The sequence below is a fragment of the Gymnodraco acuticeps genome, unplaced genomic scaffold, assembly GCF_902827175.1.
Source record: "Gymnodraco acuticeps unplaced genomic scaffold, fGymAcu1.1, whole genome shotgun sequence".
NCBI lineage: Eukaryota > Metazoa > Chordata > Actinopteri > Perciformes > Bathydraconidae > Gymnodraco > Gymnodraco acuticeps.
Genome location: NW_022990243.1, coordinates 162,046 through 171,050, shown reverse-complemented (window position 1 = coordinate 171,050; position 9,005 = coordinate 162,046). Strand labels below are relative to the sequence as shown.

Sequence of the window (9,005 nt, the reverse complement as noted above, 5' to 3'; positions counted from 1 at the left end):
TTATGCTTTAAATAGTGTCTCGGGCTTTGGCTATAGGGCAGCTCAAAGGATTTTGTCCGGCCGTTGTGAAAACTGCTTTGTTTATTGTCCTTGTTCATCCTCACTCCCAGATCGGCCTATGTTGACGTTATGTCAAGTTCCCTGTCGGCTTTTTCCAACGCAAGGGGGGGGGGCCTTAGCGGCCATTTTCAACGCAAGGGGGGGGCCCTTAGCGTCCATTTTCAGCTGCTTTGTTTATTGTCCTTGTTCATCCTCACTCCCACATCGGCCTATGTTGACGTTATGTCAAGTTCCCTGTCGGCTTTTTCCAACGCAAGGGGGGGGGCCTTAGCGGCCATTTTCAACGCAAGGGGGGGGGCCTTAGCGTCCATTTTCAGCTTTCCGGGATGTCCATAAACTTCTATATAGCTCCCTAAACGTATGTTCTAGACGACTTGAGATCGCGAGCGAATGCTACCCGCCGCGGGCCATTCTCTGCTGAAGCATACGTTGCGAGACTGCATTGCATTAAAAACATTATGCTCTCTATATATTGTCTTTATTATGCTTTAAATAGTGTCTCGGGCTTTGGCTATAGGGCAGCTCAAAGGATTTTGTCCGGCCGTTGTGAAAACTGCTTTGTTTATTGTCCTTGTTTTTGTTTTAAATAAAGCATTTTCAATCGACGCATGCCAAACATGTGACGTCATATGATGCGTTGCATCTGCGCACAGGGAGCAGGGAGACCCCGAGCTCCGTATTCCCCGTATTTTTTAAAGAGAGATTTTCAATCACAGGCGCGTATCAAACGTGTGACGGATATGGTATTAAAAGAGGTAAAAATCACTACATGTCTGGGCATGTTGAGAGCTGTACATACACACAAGGGGAGTCAGTCGGTTCATAAGAGCCAGCATGCGGGAATATGGGATTTGTAGTCTTTCTCGTTGCGTATTTTTCATAGTCTTATATTTCAACAGTTTTAAGACAAACTGTGACTTTTTTGACTTGGAAATTATTATTTAAAATTGACAAACATCATATGTGTAATTCGTGGCACAATTCAAACGGGATCGAAAGATAATCTTTCTCTCCCCATTGACTTCAATGCATACTTTTTCCGAATAAGGTGGAGTAATCCGGAAGGGGAGGGGCTTCGCCTCTCTTCAATAATAACGCGTGTGTCGCGTCAAACTTATTAAAGTCCTTCGATGAATAAGGTAAGAGCTTCATTCGTAATTTGTGCATAATCTGAGACGACGAAACCCATTAAATATACACCAAAACTGTTATTAAGTCCAGTCAGCAAGTATTGTAAGCACCTTAAGAAGAGCAAGGTAGTCGATTTGTGAGTTTGTGAATCCTTTTAAGACATTAATTTAAAATACAACTTACTGGACTATGCTAGCTACCGGCTACTAGCCATTAGCTATTATTCCTTAGCTATTAGCTCGTATAATTTTACATGTTAATAAGGTATGACTGAGTGAATTGACTGAATGACACCCAATAAGAGCAGTCCAAATGATTATTCCTACATGTTTATGACAGATGTGTATCTTATGCACAGCCCTTCAAATATAGTGTTACTTTTATTTGTCAAATATAATCATACTTTCCCTTTACTTATCCCACAGAGGGGACATTTACAGACATTTAACCTTAATTAAGAAGAGGCATGCATACATTTAAGATTAAAAAAAAAAAAAGACAATTTATGAAACTACACATCCAGGTTGAACACAAAGATAGTGTAAAAGAGGGGGACCCAAGTTCCCATCAGCAAAAACACGTGGGTTTGCTATCCTGGCTCCAAGATGGTGGAATGAGCTCCCCATTGACATCAGGACAGCAGAAAGCTTGCACATCTTCCGGCGCAAACTGAAAACTCATCTCTTTCGACTCCACTTCGAGCGATAGAACTATTAACAAAGCACTTATATACTAATAAAGGGCTGGCTTACCTAAAGCCAGTTGAGTAGCACTTGAAATGTTTTAGCTCTATGAAACCTGATGTACTTTTATGATTCTGTTTTCTTCAAGTTTGTATTTTGTTAGTCGAACGCACTTATTGTAAGTCGCTTTGGATAAAAGCGGCAGCTAAATGCAATGTAATGTAAAAGGTACCTTGGCTCATTTTCTAAATATTGTTTCTCTTCTTTCCACACAGGTCTTTTGAAGTTGATATACCCCTGTGATACCCCTGTGATCTGCCATTCTATCACCCACCCAAAGGCACTTTTAAGAGCCACATTTGTTTTCTCAATCCGTCCTTTTCAGTGTGCCTTGTCCTTACCTGTGTTGCTGTCTGTGTATCTCTCTCTCTCTCTCTCTCTCACTTTTGTATATTCTCTCTCGCTATCTGTGCTTACTCCTGTTTTGTCCATCTCTTTGTCCACTTTTGCTTTTCTATTTTTGTATATATTACTGTTTGTCTGTCTTGGAGATATGACTCGACCAAAGTTACGGCCGTGCCCTGCTTGCCAGACTCTTAATAAGGCAAGCATCAAAATGTGTACTGTCTGTTATGGGACCCTGTCAACAAAGACGAAAATCATAAAAAAGGCAGCGACCCTGGACGGCAAATGGGGGCAAAGAGTGGTTAGAAATCGAAACGTTAACCGCATCATTGATTCTGCCCGTATTGCAGTAAGTCAAAATGCTCATAGCTCATTAATGTCTGCTAAGTGAAATTAAGCTTTATGTGTTTAATATATCATAAGACAATATGATCAGGCTTTTCAATAAAAATACATAGTCTCATTTTCATCAGTTTCTGTCATCCTGCAGGGATACTTTTTACATCTTTGACTTGATTTGAACAAATAAATATTATTTAAACAATTAACTCGTCTAAATAAGCATTTCGGCTACTACAATATTGATATCAGGGTTTTTAGTCAAAAGTCCAACCCCAGGTAGAAGCCATCTCTACCTATGTATTATGTTAAAGAGCAACAATAGTCAGTGTTTCCTATCAAATAATAATCCTGAGTATAATAATAATAATAATAATAATAATTATCAAATAATAATCCTGAGTATAATAATAATAATAATAATAATAATTATCAAATAATAATCCTGAGTATAATAATAATAATAATAATTATAATAATAATAATAATCTCATGACTTGTCCCACCTCGCCCTCTTCTTCTCCATCCTCAGCCTCAACAAACATGCCACCACCACAGACATCTTCACCCAAAAAGGAGTGGCCAAAGAAAAAGAAAACAGTTGGTAAGTTTAGCATTGGAAATATTACTGCACACCCTATTATTACATTCGCTTCCTGCCAAATTTGACTTGTTACATTTATCGGGTACTAAAACCAGTTTTCCTCACATCACCAGGTCTTTGAATTTGTAAGCCTGAACACAGATTGTTATTCTTTAGTTATTATTTGTATTCTTTAATAAATAAACAATAAACTTGACTTTGACCTATTTGGCGTTATTTTGGAACACCATGGTTAATGGCAACCCCTAACTTAACCTAAGAGGGTTATGATGATTCCAGCACAGCACAATGTGTTGGACTCATATTTGATTCAGCCATCAAACATCACATTCATGACCTAATAAACGTGTTTTGTTTTTTTGTTATTTAAGGTTGCCGCAAATGTAACCTTCAGAAGGTCTTCCTCTTTGAGAAGATAATTGGAAGAAGAATGAATGGGGTAAGATATACAAGGCTTAATTGTATATATTTTCTCATTAACTCATTCAGGCCTTTACAAGAAATACTAAAAGTAATATAATAAGTAATATCCAGTAATTGCTTAAAATGATAAATGATTGTTCCTTGTGTGTTTTATGTGTTTGTGTAGGGAAAAGCAGAGTGTGAAATATGCTGGTTGCCTTGCTCTGTGTGGTAAGAAGTAGTAAATATTGCATTTATACATATTTGTATTGTTTTTTAAACCTTTGAGGACAAAACTGCGTGTTGTTTTCTGCCCTCTAAAATCCAACATAGTGTTGATTACGTAACCAAAGTATTACAAAAACGTCCCTATCTTTGTAGCATCAAAACAAAAGTAGCACACAGAAAAATATGTATTAGCTACAGTTCCTAAGTTGGGGACCCCTATGGCAGTTAAGTATGCTCCTTTTTTAAATCAATGATAAAGTGCTGTTTGCCTGAGTTAAATAGGGTTGTGTTGGGATTTATTCCAGGAGCGCTAGCCGTGACGATAAAACAACATTAAACTTGGCCGCTGTACAATAGCTGCCCACTGCTCCTAGTACTAGGATGGGTTTAAATGCAGAGAACACTTTTTCCCTGTGCATGTATGTGTGACCATTAAACAGGGTTTCATCCTCCAATTATATATGTAAAGGTCCCATGTCATGCTTTTCCGGTTATTACCCCGTCCCCTATGTAGCGTGTTCTGCATGTAAACGGTCTGCAGCGTCACACACCCTCAAAGTACACCCTTGTAGCGAGGTAAAACACTAACACAGAAAATACCTGTCTATGCTGCCCCAGAACGCCTCGTTGGACATTTTTCTTTTTCCATTTTTTTTTCTTCCGGGGCAGGTTGACGTCACTAAGTCCAAATGGACCAATAGGCACACAGCTATAGAACAATAGGCACACAGCTATAGAACAATAGACACACAGCTATAGAACAATAGACACTCAGCTATAGAACAATAGACACACAGCTATAGAACAATAGACACACAGCTATAGAACAATAGACACACAGCTATAGAACAATAGGCACCACAGCTATAGACAATAGACACACAGCTATAGAACAATAGACACACAGCTATAGAACAATAGACACACAGCTATAGAACAATATGCACACAGCTATAGAACAACAGACACTCAGCTATAGAACAATAGACACACAGCTATAGAACAATAGACACCACAGCTATAACAATAGACACTCAGCTATAGAACAATAGACACACAGCTATAGAAACAATAGACACACAGCTATAGAACAATAGCACACAGCTATAGAACAATAGACACCAGCTATAGAACAATAGCACAGCTATAGAACAATAGACACACAGCTATAGAACAATAGACACACAGCTATAGAACAATAGACACACAGCTATAGAACAATAGACACACAGCTATAGAACAATAGACACTCAGCTATAGAACAATAGACACACAGCTATAGAACAATAGACACACAGCTATAGAACAATAGGCACACAGCTATAGAACAATAGACACACAGCTATAGAACAATAGGCACACAGCTATAGAACAATAGGCACACAGCTATAGAACAATAGACACACAGCTATAGAACAATAGGCACACAGCTATAGAACAATAGGCACACAGCTATAGAACAATAGACACACAGCTATAGAACAATAGACACACCTATAGAACAATAGGCACACAGCTATAGAACAATAGGCACACAGCTATAGAACAATAGCACACAGCTATAGAACAATAGCACACAGCTATAGAACAATAGACACACAGCTATAGAACAATAGGCACACAGCTATAGAACAATAGACACACAGCTATAGAACAATAGACACACAGCTATAGAACAATAGACACACAGCTATAGAACAATAGGCACACAGCTATAGAACAATAGAGAACAATAGACACACAGCTATAGAACAATAGGCACACAGCTATAGAACAATAGACACACAGCTATAGAACAATAGGCACACAGCTATAGAACAATAGACACACAGCTATAGAACAATAGACACCACAGCTATAGAACAATAGGCACACAGCTATAGAAACAATAGGCACACAGCTATAGAACAATAGGACACCAGCTATAGAACCATAGGCACACAGCTATAGAACAATAGGCACACAGCTATAGAACAATAGACACACAGCTATTAGAACAATAGGCACACAGCTATAGAACAATAGACACACAGCTATAGAACAATAGACACACAGCTATAGAACATAGACACACAGCTTATAGAACAATAGACACACAGCTATAGAACAATAGACACACAGCTATAGAACAATAGGCACACAGCTATAGAACAATAGACACACAGCTATAGAACAATAGACACACAGCTATAGAACAATAGACACACAGCTATAGAACAATATGCACACAGCTATAGAACAATAGGCACACAGCTATAGAACAATAGACACACAGCTATAGAACAATAGGCACACAGCTATAGAACAATAGACACACAGCTATAGAACAATAGACACACAGCTATAGAACAATAGGCACACAGCTATAGAACAATAGGCACACAGCTATAGAACAATAGACACACAGCTATAGAACAATAGGCACACAGCTATAGAACAATAGACACACAGCTATAGAACAATAGACACACAGCTATAGAACAATAGACACACAGCTATAGAAACAGACACTCAGCTATAGAACAATAGACACACAGCTATAGAACAATATGCACACAGCTATAGAACAATTGGCACACAGCTATAGAACAATAGACACACAGCTATAGAACAATAGGCACACAGCTATAGAACAATAGACACACAGCTATAGAACAATAGACACACAGCTATAGAACAATATGCACACAGCTATAGAACAATAGGCACACAGCTATAGAACAATAGACACTCAGCTATAGAACAATATGCACACAGCTATAGAACAATAGGCACACAGCTATAGAACAATAGGCACACAGCTATAGAACAATAGACACTCAGCTATAGAACAATAGGCACACAGCTATAGAACAATAGACACACAGCTATAGAACAATAGGCACACAGCTATAGAACAATAGACACACAGCTATAGAACAATAGACACACAGCTATAGAACAATAGACACACAGCTATAGAACAATAGACACACAGCTATAGAACAATAGACACACAGCTATAGAACAATATGCACACAGCTATAGAACAATTGGCACACAGCTATAGAACAATAGGCACACAGCTATAGAACAATAGCACACAGCTATAGAACAATAGGCACACAGCTATAGAACAATAGGCACACAGCTATAGAACAATAGACACACAGCTATAGAACAATAGGCACACAGCTATAGAACAATAGACACACAGCTATAGAACAATAGACACACAGCTATAGAACAAAGAGGCACACAGCTATAGAACAATAGGCACACAGCTATAGAACAATAGACACACAGCTATAGAACAATAGGCACACAGCTATAGAACAATAGACACACAGCTATAGAACAATAGCACACAGCTATAGAACAATAGACACACAGCTATAGAACAATAGCACACAGCTATAGAACAATAGACACACAGCTATAGAAAATGCACACAGCTATAGAACAATAGGCACACAGCTATAGAACAATAGACACACAGCTATAGAACAATAGGCACACAGCTATAGAACAATAGGCACACAGCTATAGAACAATAGGACACACAGCTATAGAACAATGGCACACAGCTATAGAACAATAGGCACACAGCTATAGAACAATAGACACACAGCTATAGAACAATAGACACACAGCTATAGAACAATGGCACACAGCTATAGAACAATAGCACACAGCTATAGAACAATAGACACACAGCTATAGAACAATATGCACACAGCTATAGAACAATGGCACACAGCTATAGAACAATAGACACACAGCTATAGAACAATAGCACACAGCTATAGAACAATAGGCACACAGCTATAGAACAATAGCACACAGCTATAGAACAATAGACACACAGCTATAGAACAATAGGCACACAGCTATAGAACAATAGCACACAGCTATAGAACAATCACACAGCTATAGAACAATATGCACACAGCTATAGAACAATAGACACTCAGCTATAGAACAATATGCACACAGCTATAGAACAATAGGCACACAGCTATAGAACAATAGGCACACAGCTATAGAACAATAGACACACAGCTATAGAACAATATGCACACAGCTATAGAACAATAGACACACAGCTATAGAACAATAGCACACAGCTATAGAACAATAGGCACACAGCTATAGAACAATAGGCACACAGCTATAGAACAATAGGCACACAGCTATAGAACAATAGACACACAGCTATAGAACAATAGGCACACAGCTATAGAACAATTGGCACACAGCTATAGAACAATAGACACACAGCTATAGAACAATTGGCACACAGCTATAGAACAATAGGCACACTCTGCCAGGGCAGACTCCTGAGCTGCTCGGGAGTCTGCCCCACGAGGCCCCAGGAGCGGACAGTGTGAGGTGGATGTCCCGCTGTGTTTCCCTGGATGCTGGATATACACCAAGTGCCGTGATAAAACCACGGCCCCCAGACCCCACGCCAGCATTCTCATCTGTTTGTCATTACTGGTGTCATTTCTGATGTTCCGCTTGTAACGGTGGTTGGACTCATCAGAACAGGGTGGGCGAGCTGACCAATCAGAGCACAGTGGGCTCATAGGGGGGGGGCAGGAAGGAGCTCCAACAAGCCGTGTAGGACAGAGAGTGAATACACACACTATACAGAGATGCTGTGAGAAAACCAATGTGAGTTTGGAACATTGAACAATGTAAATATATTCTAGTAGACCTCAACAATGGAACTATGATCAGGAGAATGGCCATGACATGGGACCTTTTTAATACACATAATAATAAAGGACTCTTTTAAATGAGTCCTAAATCATTTATCGGTAAAATATGTTTGTGTTTAATTTTTAATCTATGATCTTGAAATGTCATCTTTGTTCTAATGACACTTTGTGCATTTCACAGTAACAGAACCTGGGATAACACATGGGAGCCTGCCTGTAATTTTGAGTGCCTCACTGCCACACCCGAGTCGCCAGGTCCCTCTGGTTCAGCATGAGAGCTGCCTGGTCAACATGTTGTGGATCCAGTCAACACGTACAATATGTAGCCTACATATGTTTACTGTGTTTATTTATCTATGTCTTTTATTTGTATAAATGTTTCGGATATGGAAGTGTTTTATTTGTTGCAGTGTCATTTAGTATTTAAAAAATAAATACTTATTGTTTGAT

The 9,005-nt window shown here is 39.0% G+C and overlaps 1 long non-coding RNA gene across 1 annotated transcript; it reads left to right on the top strand.

Moving 5' to 3' along the window:
• The first annotated feature begins 711 nt into the window (after positions 1-711).
• Positions 712-9,005, top strand: LOC117548921. The gene is made up of 7 exons (XR_004569396.1): positions 712-815; positions 1,109-1,199; positions 2,150-2,628; positions 3,151-3,222; positions 3,594-3,661; positions 3,812-3,855; positions 8,737-9,005. It is a non-coding gene; the product is annotated as an uncharacterized LOC117548921 (long non-coding RNA).